Source organism: Cryptomeria japonica, chromosome 11 (genome assembly GCF_030272615.1).
Source record: "Cryptomeria japonica chromosome 11, Sugi_1.0, whole genome shotgun sequence".
In the NCBI taxonomy this organism is placed as follows: domain Eukaryota; kingdom Viridiplantae; phylum Streptophyta; class Pinopsida; order Cupressales; family Cupressaceae; genus Cryptomeria; species Cryptomeria japonica.
The window spans coordinates 488558958-488573231 of record NC_081415.1 but is presented as its reverse complement, the minus strand read 5'-3'; positions in this window follow the sequence as shown (position 1 = coordinate 488573231).

Below are 14274 nucleotides of genomic sequence, written 5' to 3'. Positions count from 1 at the left end.
TTGAGGTTTATTGTTGTAGCTAAACAAAGAAACATCCTGTAAAATTTGCAGAATATCTTAGAGTTGTAAAAAGCTTGTTTTATTTCTACTTCTGATTTTTAGAAAAAGAAAAGCCACTTTGAGTTGCATGCAAAAGCTTCTTTTGTAATATGGAGAAATTAGTTTTCAAATAAATTTTATCTATATTCTACTAGTTGAAAAATATGAGTTATTTTGCTGAAAGACCTTAAGTATTTAAAAAAAAAAAAGGGGTGTTTAAGTAATTGTTTTATTAGTTGAAAAAAAAATAAAAATCAATGAATGTTTTATTCAGAATAGTATGATGTTTTTTTACAAAAAAAATATGTTTATTTCCGATGTATTATGGTCTAAAGCATAGCTATAGGTATACTTCATTCTTTATTGGCAACAAAAAAAAAAATTAAAGAGAACCTAAGCTTATTTCCCAATCAAATAATATATATATATATATATATATATATATATATATATATATATATATATATATATAGATATATGTAATTTTCCTTTGTATTTTGTTTTAAAAGAATTTTTTTTTGCATATAATCATATTGAGAAATATATATATATATATATATATATATTTATATATTTATAAAAAAAAACCTTACAAAAAAAAATTAAATTTAAATTAATTTTTAAAACAAAAAAAAAGAAGGGTTTTATGGGGCTGCGCGGGTATCGGCCGCGTCCCACTGTGTGAACACATAGTGGGCGGTGCTGGTACGCCACCACTGTGTGGGCACATAGTGGGAGGCGCCGAACGCCACCACTGTGTGGCCACACAGTGGCGCGGCGCCCAGCGCCACCACTGTGTGGGTACACAGTGGGCGGCGCCCAGCGCTCCACTGTGTCACCGCACAGTGGGCGGCGCTGGGTTCGCCTCCGCCTCCCTCGCTCGACCCGCCTTGCAATGCAAACGCCGCTGACCCTGCATAACATTCAATGCAGCCATGGACATTCGGCCCTGTGAGTTTATGGTATCAAAAAAAAATTAAACCCTAGCCCGGGTAGGGTTAGGGTAAGTGGATAAAATAATATGTTAAATTTAATTGATTAGATGCCTATTTATATAAAAAAAAAGAAATCCCTAAATTAGGGTTAGAAGGCATTTTGACTATTATAATGGAAAGTTATTAATATATATATATATATATATATATATATATATATATATATATGATATATTTTCTTGGAGTATGTATTTAAAAGAGTTTTTGGACTATTTAAATACTTTTATATGATTTACTAATAGGAAGGAAAAAAAAAATGTATATAAATTTAAATATAAAGCCTAGTCCTATAATTTTTAAATGTATTAAGGGTAATAAATACTTATTTATGCCCTAGTTAAATTAATTGGGCATTAAATTTTAAAATGGAATATAAAAGGAGAAATTTATACACTTTCCATTTGAGGTTAGAATGGTTAAATTTTAATTGGCATTCTAAAGTCGAGTAATAGCTACTCGTAATTAAATTTACCCTTGTGGATTTAATTATCCAAATTAAATGTCACTGAAAATGATTATTATTATTTTCTAAATAAAAATGGATGTTTAGACTATATAGTCTTATTGGAGATTGAATTAATCTCCCTCTCCTATTTCTTTAACGTGATTGATTTAATAAAATTTAATGGCTAGGTATCTCGTGGAGATAAAATTAAACCAATTAGATTTCCACAAATAAAATTAAACAATAATCGATGCTTGGTTCGTTTCAGAATTAGCTCGAATATAGATTTGGCAAATGCATTAACGCTTGTCGTGTGAGCAAACTTGTTAATTAATTAGTATTTTTTAAAAAAAATCGTTCCGTTTTTGCCCTAAATTTTGGGCATGACATTACCTAAGATTATGAAACCTCATAATCCGGTATGTAAGGAATGTCGAATGGGAAACCAAGTTAGAACAACTTTTAAGAGTATTTCTAAGAAAACCAATAATGTTCTTGATTTAATTCATACTGACTTGTGTGATCTGGCAAGAACAAGAAGTCTACAAGGAGATAGATATTTTATGCTAATTATTGATGATTATTCTAGAATGTGTTGGATTACTTTTCTCAGGGAGAAATCAAAAGATTTTGGAAAATTCAAATTATTCAAGGCAATGGTAGAGAATGAAACCGGTAAGAAAATCAAATGTTTGAGATCTGATCAAGGAGGAGAATTTACATCTAAGGAATTTAATACATTCTATGAAGTGAATGGAATCAAAAGACAACTATCAGCACCCTAGACACCTTAGCAAAATGGAATTGTGGAGAGGAAGAACAAAACTATTTTGGAAGCAGCTAGAAGCATGATATTGGAAGAAAATCTACCTCATGTGTACTGGAGAGAAGCAGTGAATACAACAGTTTATAATTTCAACAAAGTTCACATCAAAGGTGAAACCGGTAAGACCCCTTATGAACTATGGTTTGGTAATACTCCTACTCTTAAATACTATAGAATATTTTGGAAGCAAATGCTATATTAGGAGAGATGAGTATGTTGGTAAATTTGATCCTAGAAGTGATGAAGGAATATTTCTTGGTTATTCATCTAAGAGCAAGGCATATAGATGTTTTAATAAAAGATTGCAGAAGATCATTGAAAGTACTAATGTGAAGATAGATGAACACTTTAGAGGAAATTCAAGGTCTGTAGATTCTGGATGGTAGTTGAGATGATCATAAATGAACCCATATAGAGTGCACCGGTATAGAATGTGGATATAGTCACACCGACATCATCAGAGAATTCCATGGTGACTGAAGAACATCAGCATATGAATAAACCCAGATACGTAAGACTGAATCACTTAGAAAATCAGATAATTGGGAATAAGTATCAAGGTGTTATGACAAGAGGAAGACTGGCAAATGAAGAGGTATGCTTAATTTCTCAAATTGAACTAGCATCTGTTATTGAAGCATGTCAAGATGAACATTGGATAAAAGCAATGGAAGATGAACTAGAACAAATTGAAAAGAACAATACATGGACATTAGTTCCCCGGCCTAAAGACAAAAATGTAATTGGAACTAAATGGGTATTGAAAAATAAACTTAATGAAGATGGTAAGGTAATTAGAAACAAAGCAAGATTAGTGTGTAAATGATACTCACAAAAAGAGGGAATTTATTTTAATGAAACCTTTGCACTGGTAGCTATAATTAAGGCAGTTAGATTATTTCTTGCATTTGCAGCTCATAAGAACTATAAAGTATATCAGATGGATGTAAAATGTGCATTTTTGAATGGTGATCTTGAAGAGGAAATTTACATTGAACATCCTGATGGATTTTCATTGATAAATGTTAAAGATATGGTTTGTAGATTAAGGAAAGCTTTGTATGGATTGAAGCAAGCTCCTAGAGCTTGGTATGCTATATTGGAAAAATATCTTTTGAAGCTTGGTTACACTAAAGGTAATGCTAACAACAACTTATATTTTAAAGTGACTAATGATGACATCTTGGCTATTGAAGTTTTTGTTGATGATATCATTTTTGGAGGAGAATATGGATTGTGTAAGGACTTTGCTAACAAGATGCATGAAGAATTTGAAATGTCTATGATTGGGGAGATAAAATTCTTTTTAGGATTGTAGATTTCACAAATTGATAAAGGTATATTCATATGTCAAACAAAATACTCGGAGGAACTATTGAAGAAATTTGGTATGGAAAACTCTAAACTGATAAGTACTCCTATGACTACAACTGATAAATTGAGATTGAAGGATGATTCAACTCCTGTTAATCCAACAAGATACAAATCTATGATTGGAAGTTTACTATATTTGACACAAACCAGACCTGATATAATGAATGCAGTATGTATTGTTTCAAGATTTTAGAGTAGTCCTAAAGAAAATAATGAATCAACAGTAAAAAGGATTTTCCGCTATCTATAAGGCACAACAAATCTTGGTTTATGGTATCCTAAAGATGAAAATTTTGATTTATGTGCATACATCGATGCAAATTGGGCAGGAGATGTGGATGATAGAAAGAGTACCACTAGCGGTGCATTCTTTCTTGGTAGCAGATTGATTTCATGGTTAAGAAAGAAATAGAATTGTACATCATTATCAACAACAAAATCAGAATATGTTGCAGCAACAACTAATTGTACTTAGGTATTATGGATTAAGTAAATGTTGAAGGACATAAAGGTAAAATGAAAAGAACGTATAATCATTTATTGTGATAACTCAACAACAATTGATATATCAAAGAATCTCGTATTTCACTCTAAGACTAATCATGTTTCTATCAAATATAACTTTTTGAAAGAGAATGTTGAAGCAAAAGAAGTAAGATTGGTTTATGTGAATACTAAAGAGCAGATTGCAGATATTTTTACAAAGCCTTTGCCTAAGGAAACCTTTGAATATCTCAGAGAGTAGCGTGGGGCAATAACCTCACTGATAGAGACTTAGACAATTGGAGATTGGCATCAAATCAGTAGAAACTAACAGAGAAATCTTTTTTCCGGCTTTGATGGAGGAGAGCTGCTTCTCAGGGGGAGTAGTTGGTTGTATGTTCTGGTATTTTTTTTATTGCTTTGGCATTTGATGTCAAAGGGGGAGAGAGATCTATGAAAAAAAATTCTTGGGAGAGAGATCTATGAGACATAATTCATTGGGAGAGATATATACTCTTTGTATTTTGATTTTGATTTCTGGTATTGATCTATTATGGAGATTGTTGGTTTTTGGTTTTTGGCATTCTGTTTTGGCACTTAGATGTTTTTCCATCTAGTGTTGCCATCAATGCCAAAGGGGGAGATTGTTGGTATTATGGAAGTATTGAATTAGTTTTGTCATTGATGTCAACACTTATCCTTCTAGAGATCTACATTGTTGATTTGGCACTATGGTTATATTGTTTTACTATTAAACCAACACATTGTGTTCACCGGCAAGTTCAGTGACTTATGCACAGTCATCGATATATTGTTCACCGATAGGTTATATGGTTCACCAACACTGATGATGACTTGTTATCATCTAGAGATCACTTGATTATGTCGAAGACATGGTTTGGATATTTGGTTTTGGTGTTTTGGTTATTGGTCTAATCGGGTTGACATATTTGTTGTTACCGACAGATTGGTCTAGGTTATGGACCAGTATGCGTTATCTATTCCAGAGTAGCACAACACATTAAGGAGATAATTTATTGATTGGATATTGTTGTAAATGTATTGAGCCAGCATGATGCATCGCATCAAGACTTATTTGTAATTGATTTTATTGTAATATTCTTAGTGAGATGACCTACACATTTGGTCTTAGGTTTTGTATAGATGTAAGATCTCACTTGTGAGATGAAATAGGATATGGTATGTAAGGTTATGATATTGCAACATGGCATGTGTAAATATTGAAGATCATATGAGCAGACCATAGAGAAGGTTCAAGGAAGGTTTGAAGGTGTTTATCAAAGCTTAACCGATACTGAATCTAGCATTGGAGATGCAATTTTGAGTAGTACATTATTCTAGGATTTAACCATCCTACTGTAGTCATTGCGACTCCCATTTGAGCAGTGTGCTCTAGGTGGTTTGCCTTTTTGCATGTCTAGACTCCATTTGTATACACATATTATCTATAGTAGTATCATCTGATTGTGGGTAAGGTTTCCCACCGTGGGTTTTCCCCTTATAGGGTTTCCACATCAAAATATTTGTGTTATGTGTTGTGGATGTTGTTTCTCTTTCTGTTTCATGCATTAAGTTTCACTAGTATTGATATTAACTACTAATCTGTTAACTGGTATTAAGTTTGGTTTACTGCTATTAAGTATCAAGTTTGATTAAGTCATAATTGGGTTGAAATTCATTGACAACTAATTCACCCCCCCCTCTTAGTTGCCTTCTGGTTCCTAACAGTTTCCACATTTCACAAGGTGTTGAGAATGAGTGTTTAACAAGGGTGCAAACTTTTGTGACAATAGTGATGACCTTGACTCGAGTAATAGAATTTCCTAAACCAATATAACATTTTTTGTGTTTCTTCAAGAGAGATCCTAAATTATTATGAATGACTTGAAGATATACTAGTTTTCCATCGAGGATATGGAAAAATCCTCGTTATCAACCTTTGCACTTACTAGTAAACTAAATTCCTTAATGATTGCATCCACATGAAGAGTATTTTGATTTTCATCTAGGATTGTGCATGGAAACTCTGATATCTTCTCTATAATTTCTTTTCTTTTCTCTACACATTCCTTTTGTGCTTTTCGCAAATCTTTGATGAGTCGCTCCAAGATATTCATTTGATGTTCCAATGGCTCCCTTTTTTTAATGTACATATTCTAGGTGGGAAGCACTCCATTGTCAACCAACACATCTAATTCAAAATTTTCTCACTTCAAACAAGCATCAAAGTCTCTTTCCTATGTTTCCAATTCTTGAGAAAGAAGATCTAGTGTTTTGTCCATTTAAGACATCGCACTTTCTAGGTTGTTAATAAATGTGACAATGGAGATCAAAAGATATGTTTGCTAGATAAGAATTTTATCCATCCATTCACCAGCTTCCCTGCCTGGTGAGGTGACCTGCTCAACTTTCTTTATGGCTTGTTCAACAATTGATAAAGTCACTAGCTCAAATTTTCAAAAGATTTTGTTATCTTAATCAGTACAATGGCGAGTCACTCCACTTGTGCCTTAAGATTATCCTTTTTTATCTATCTTCATCATATCTCACCACAAGGGTATCAAAGGCTTCTTGAGTATCTTCTTTAGTACCATCACGAGTCTATTTTTCTAATTCAACTACCGATGGTATAATATGTGGGTTGAACCTTATCAATGCTCATGATAGGAGGAGACACACCAATCTCAAAATGAATGTTCTTGGACTTATCCACATTGACTCTAGAAATGGTCTTGGACTTCTTTGTAGTCTTAGGTTTAACTGGAACCAACTAGCTAAAGTTAAAGTCATTTGGGGAGATGGCATATTTCTTCCACTTAGGAGTATTTGAAAGCAAGTGAGGTGGTAAGCAAGAATCATCTTTTGAAATTACTAACACTTGGGAAGGAGTTTATTGACCCTGTATAGCAGCGGTCACAATGGGTGTAGTAAAAGTCACAAATGTAGATGAAATCTTTATGTTTGAAATATTTGGTGTAGGTCTAGTTTCTACATAAATTTTTCAAAATCATTGATCATTATGGTAGACACTTTGGACAAATTTGGGAAGGTAGAAAATGCATTTTAAATATTTTCCTATGGAGTGTCTAAAGTCAACTCACTAGTGGTAGAAGAAGGATTATTATATACAACAACATTAGGAGAAATTGGAATATATGAAATAGAAGAGCCAAAAGGCACAAAATTAAAATTAAATACTTGTGGAAATACAATATTTGATGCAAGATTTGATACCTGAGGAATGGATTCTTGTGTATTTTCAAGTTGAGGACCTTTGGGAGTTTTTGGAAATCTTTCTTCATTATATTCCTCTTCCTGTTCTTCATCAAGTAGACCTTCTTCCTCTAGTTGTTCTTCATCAACAAGTTTATCTCCAAATTCTCCTTTTGGCTCTTTTTCTTGTTGAACAACTTGAGTGGAGGAATCACCTTGATCCTTGCCTCTACCCTTTTGCACAGTAAATTTGTACTTAAGAGTCTTTTTTGGAGCTACAAGATATTGTCTATTCTTTGTTCTAAGCTCCAATTTCTTTCCAATAGGTCTAGTAGTATCATCTTCTAATCTAGTGGTAAAGGGCTTTAGCTGGATTCCCTTTTGGGTCAACCATATATTTTTATTTGCAAGTATAATCTGGAATCTAGCCCTTATTGAAGTCACCTCCTTTTTGGACCATTGGAAGAGTGGAAGTGGCTTGTTATCAATCCTCTTTCTCTCATATACAAGATAAAAACTTTTCCCATCATCTTCTAGATCTTCAGGAATGTTTGCAATATCGAGGTTCTCAATCTGTTGCAAGGCGGAATGGTAGTAGTCAACTCTCCTGATATCCTCCTCTGTCCTACAATCAATCCAAATATCCTCTAAGTGATGCACATGTGTGTAGCTATTTTTCAACCTGTTCTTCATCCCTATATACTCAAAGTATTTTCTATCCCTAAAGAACTTCATTTTAACATCATTTCTTCATCCATTGCTTTGGCTTTGTAGATTGAGGAAGGAAAATACCTTCCAATGGTTAATGAGAATTTGATGGTAGATTTATGAGAATTTGATTGACGTTCATGGACTGCTTGCCACCATATGTTGAACTAACTCCATAAGAAATTTTTTATGAGATAGATATCTAGGAAGCATGATGGGTTGATCACCAAAATATCCCAACCTGAGGTAGGTGAAGGTAGTAAATTGCAAAAACATAGATCCATATTAATTGACAACATTCCAGGCCTCATCAATCACTCTTTTCTTTTGCAGATCTTTGTTGAGAATGCATAAGTAATGATTGAAGAAGACATTATTGACTCTCTTGAATGCAAGATATTCTTTATAATTAGTTGGGAGTAGTACTCATGAACTAGAACCTATCTTCTATCTCCCTCTATGGACAACCCTAGAAAATGTCTTATACAAGCTTCAACATACACCAAGTATGAAGTCATATAAAAATTTAAAGTGGTTGGTACCTTAGTGAGCTGATCACATAATGCATCACTTATTTTTTTGGCCCAATATATCTTTTCCTTTTTTTTTCTTGATTATATAGATGTATTGATACATCCATTCATGATATGTGTCAAAGATAGGAAGACCTTTCAACCTAATGAGAAGAGTGATTAAGTCATTTACTTCTTCAATGAAATTAGTCTAGTGTATGGTCTTGGGCCATCTGGTAATGGTGGGCCTTGGAGTTTCTAGCCAGTTGTTATTGATATTCATTCAACACTTGTCTGAGTGTTTCTCATAATAAGCCTGGTTTTTCTACATATATATGTCAACATACTTGCCTATGCTTAGATATTTGAAGATAGTATCAAAAAGACTTCATCCAACCCAATGATCTTCTTACCATTTGCATCTTTAACACTTATTCTCCAAGGATAAAAATATTTAGCCACGACAACCACAAACTCTAGATTCTAAGAAAACATAGGAAAATCTAGAACCAAGTGGATATTGTTGTTGATGGTTGACTCCATTTTGTAGTACTCAGGAGGCTCTTTGACCCTTTGAGAAACTCCTTGAGATACACATGACCTATTTTAGTGTCTCTAATATTATCTATGTTTACTTACATTGAAGAAAGTGGAAAGACAAGATGAATATATTTCTTTTTGAATATCATGGTCCTCTTACTAGGAGATGGCTCCATCATCTACAACATTCTAGAAGTTGAAATTTTGACCTTATTTAGAACAAGTCTTCTAGAGTTAGATGAAAATCGCCATTATTTATTTGAAAGAAAATCATGAGAAACATTCTTCACTTTGAACAATTGGCTTGAAGAAGATCATTGATGATTATGCTTTGGACTCACAAAAATTGGGTTCAAAACCCCAAATTTCACTTAGGAAATGCAATGGTGTAAATCCGGTTTACAATCTCGATTTACACTAAAGAAGATTGGACTTACATGGTGTAATGGTGTAGTTTGGGTTTATAACCCTAAACTACACTTGGATTTATGAGTAACGAGCTAGGTGTAGTTCAAATTTATAACCCCAAACTACACTTATATTCATAAGTGGAAAATTGGATAGGTGTAGTTTGGGCTTATAAACCCAAACTACACATAGTATAGTGTAGTATTTCTAGAGTGTTTTGGGGTTATAACTTTTTTAACTACACTTGGGTAAAACATTTGGAAACTTGGTGTAGTTTGGAGATACAACCCCGAACTACACCATTGAAAGTTCATTGACAATTTTGGTGAGGTTTAGAGTTGTAACTCCAAACTACACTGAGTGGTTTGTAATGGTAATAATTTGATGTAGTTCAAAGTTACAACTTTGAACCACATCAAATGTGAAGGGAGCTATTTTGGTGTAATTTAGAGTCTCTACTCTGAACTACACCTAACATATGAGAAGTGCAAAGAATGAGTGTTGTTTGGGAATGTAAGTCCAAACAACACTGAAACCATTATCAAACACAAACATAGAATGATGTTGTTCAGACTTACAAGCCCAAATAGCATCATATATATGAAACATTCAATCAAAAATGAAAATTAAGATACAATTTAACACAAAACATAGAAACCTTAAAAAATATTACAAACCAAAACAAGGGCACAAAATTCATCTCTAAAAATGTGTATGAAAAACGAAGGTAGAAAGAACACAACTTACTTCAGCTAAAATATTAAAAAATTGAATCTTTAATCAATCTTCACATGATGCAAATGAGGCAAGGGCACACTTTGATGAGGGGGTATGAAGAGGAGAAATACAAAAAGATGAATAAAAAATACAAAGAAGTAAAATAAAAAGAAAAAGAAACTAATTTAAAATAAACACAATAATATATGTAGTTTGTGCCAACATTAATAGGTTCATTTCGGGGTTATAAATATGAAATGCACTAACATGTGTATTTTGAGTTTGTAACCCTAAAATATACCTTAGACATAAGGCAGGTACAAAATTGGAGTTCAAGTCTAAAAATATACCTGAAAATAAAAACTGTTTTAAAAGAACACTATGTCAATTTCTCAAATTGAAAACTTGGAACACAAATTGAGATGACTTCTTAGGGATCAAAATGTGAACAAGAAAAATAGAATTTTACCTTGGTCAATGCGCTTAGAGCACATGGAATACAAATTGGACAAAATTTTTAGGTGTTATCCCATGTTTGTGCTATAGCTGGAAATGAGGATAACAGTTGACTCTGACTGGGGAATTGCTTTTGATCATTCTTTGAAATGATCAAAGGTAGTAGAATCACATAGATATAAGTGTCTTCATCCTTCCATTAGGCATAGAGTGAGGCAACCCAAAGATAGAAAATAAATAAATAATAAAAACACTAAAGACATGATGCAGGAGCATCTCCAGTTCATAGCAAACTTGCATCAACCAAAAATATTTCCTTTCTGTTTTTCTTTCTGTTTGGAGTTTCATCATTTCTTTTTGTGTGTCTCGGATTTGGCTCACCAGAACCTGTGGAGTTGGATTTTACTTGAATAATTGATCATCTTCCTTATTCCCAAACCATGGAGCATTTAAATCATTTTCCTGCAAGTTATCGCTACCGGTTTCCAAGACAGTTTTCTGTTACCGATTGCCTGGAACTATTTGCATTAGTGATCTACTAGATCCCCTTCTGTAGCTTGCTGAGCGTTGAGCATTGATTTTGATGTTTCTTAGCATGTGGTTGACCTTTTTTGGTGATCTACTCTTCATCCTTTAGATTTTTTGGAGGAATTTCTTTGGTGGAGGCCGACCTTGTTGGTTTTGCACGTTAGGTCTTGTTCTTCGGGTTTTGATCCCTTTTGGGCTGACCGGATCCCCTTAGATCATATAAATCATTGTAATAGAGAATTAGAATGTAATCAAGAAGTTAGAATGAGAAAAGAAGATAGAACTTAATATTTGAGGCCCCAATTGTGACCTGCTCTATATTTTGAGCATGTTTTAGCAAGCCGGTAAGCCAGTTTCTGTAACCCAGTTGTTATCGGTTGGTTGTAATCAATTTTCATGATATAATCCAATCTATCATGCATTTCCTCCATCATGTCCCTATGTATCCATTGTGTTTACTCTTGCTAACTAGTCTGGACTAATCTATTTGAGGTCCCTCCTAGCCAGTGACTGCTTCAAGTGGTATTAGAGAGAGCTTTCATTCCGGAGATTGCGTTGTCTTAAGAATTTTGTTGTAGGGTGGAAAATTGTGGATTCAACCTGCAACTGTAGAGGACAAGCGTAAAGATGGTGCGAAGAGGAATTAGGAATGGTGGAATGCTTGGGAATGTAGACCCTGCTATGATGAAAATATTGTGAGGAATAGAAGCCGTGGAGACAACCCAGAGAAGAGGCCGACACATTGAAGATGTAAGTGAAGATGAAGAAGAAGAAGCCCCGACAAAACAAGAAAAACCACAAGTAGTTGATCTGAATGAGGAAAGGTTTTTGAGGGTTTTGAGTAGGGTGAATACTAAACCTCATTAAACCCCACCAAAATATGATGGAAAGTTGGATTCAGATGAATTGATGGATCGGATCTCGGAGAAGGATTAATATTTTGATTTTGAAAACACTACAAAAGAAAGGAAGGTGAAATATGCCTGTACCTAGTTGAAAGGTCATGCATCTCTTTGGTGGGAACTTTTTTAGGCTGATAGACAAAGAAGAGCTAAAGAAAAGATCAAGACATGGGATCAGATGGTTGCTAAGTAGAAATCAAAATATATGCCAATTGATTAACAAATGAATTTGTTCTAGAAGTTCCAGAATTTGAGACAAAAGGAATCTAGTGTGAAGGAATACACCAAAGCATTTAACAAGTTGAATATCAAATCCAAACATGTTGATAATGAATTTGAACAACTTGTAAGATATTTGAATGGATTGCGGGTGTCTATACAAGATGAACTCAGTTTGATCAAATTACAGTGTTGAAGAGGCTCACCGGTATGCCCTGAAGGCAGAAGAAAACCTAAAAAAAAGACATGAGCAGAGGTAGAGAGGCATGTTGGTATTTTGGTATGGTTTTTTCATTGATGTCAACACCTACTAAACACTTATCAACTATGGCACTTTGGAGAATCAACAACATTCACAGGCAAGCAAGTGACTTATGCACAGTCACTGGTATCTGGTACACTGGTAGGATATAATGTTCACCGGCATTTGGAATAGCATGGAAAACACCTGGTTATGTCGAAGACATCACTTGGAAACTTTGTCTTGGAATTTTGGTCTTTGGCATATTTCATATTTGCATATTTGTTGTTACCAGCAAATAGGTCCAGGATATACACCGACAGGTTTATCTTTTCCAGATCAGCACAACACGCTATGGAGATGTCTTATTATTGTTGTAATTGCATCAAGCCGACATATTAAATTGGTTATTGCATCGGACATTGTTTTATTTGTAAATTTATTTTATTGTAATATCCTTTAGAGCCGACCTACTAAAATTGGTCTTAGGTTATGATATGAATGTAAGATCTTATTTGTAAGATCATAAGTGGAATGCGAAAAAGAATTGTGTGAAGGTATATGCAAGAATAAGCAGAGCTATACATGCAGACATCATTTGAAGGTTGAAGAAGGTTTTTTGTGAAGACAATCAGAACTACACCGGTACTGAATCCAGCATAGAAAGATGCTAATCTGAGTTGTACATCCTTATTGTATTTAACAATCCAATTGTAGTCAGTGTGACTCCTATTTGTGTTTGAGCAGTGAGCTCTAGGTGCTTGGCATTTCTATATGTGCAAACCCCATTTGTATACACATACTATCTGCAGTAGTATCATCTGATTGTGGGTAAGGTTTCCCACTATGGTTTTTTCCCTTACAGGGTTTTGACGTACAAATATTGGTGTTATGTGTTGTGGATGACTTTGTCTTTTTGTTTCATGCATTAATCTTTACCTGTATTACAATTAACTGATAAAAATGTCTACCGGCATAAAAGATTGGTTTACCAATATTAATCATTAAAGTTGGTAAAGTTGCTTTGGTTTGAATTTGTTAGACAACTAATTCACCCCCCCTCTCAGTTGTCTCTGGGACCTAACAATTGGTATCAGAGCTTAGTCCTCTTTTTGCAGAAGTTTAACAGCTTGAGGAGAAACATCTAAATTGCATTGGAAAGGACATCTGGGATGTTACAAAGAATGGCTACACAACTCCTACAACCAGTCAGCCTAATCCACCAAACTTGGCTAAAGATGAACAAAAAGATTGCAAAGCAAGAGAAGCACTTTTGAGCACATTAACAGATCAACAAATCATGGGATTATCAGATAGATAACCTGCTAAAGCTATTTGGGATCATTTGGAAACATCAAATTAAGGAGATTCCACAATCAAAATTGCAAAAATTGAAAGCTTTCGGGTTAGGTATGAAAATCTGAAAATGGAAGAAGATGAAAAGATTTATGCTTTTATGGAAAGAGTTAATGAAATTGTTTTGGGTATTAAATGTTGTCAAGGAACCTTAAGTGAAGATGAAATTGTTTCAAAATTTTTAAGAGGATTTCCACCAGCATATAAAATGAAGGTTACTGCTATAAATGAGTTAAGAACAATGCCTAATACATCAGTAACTAGGGATACATTGATTGGAAAACTTTCAGC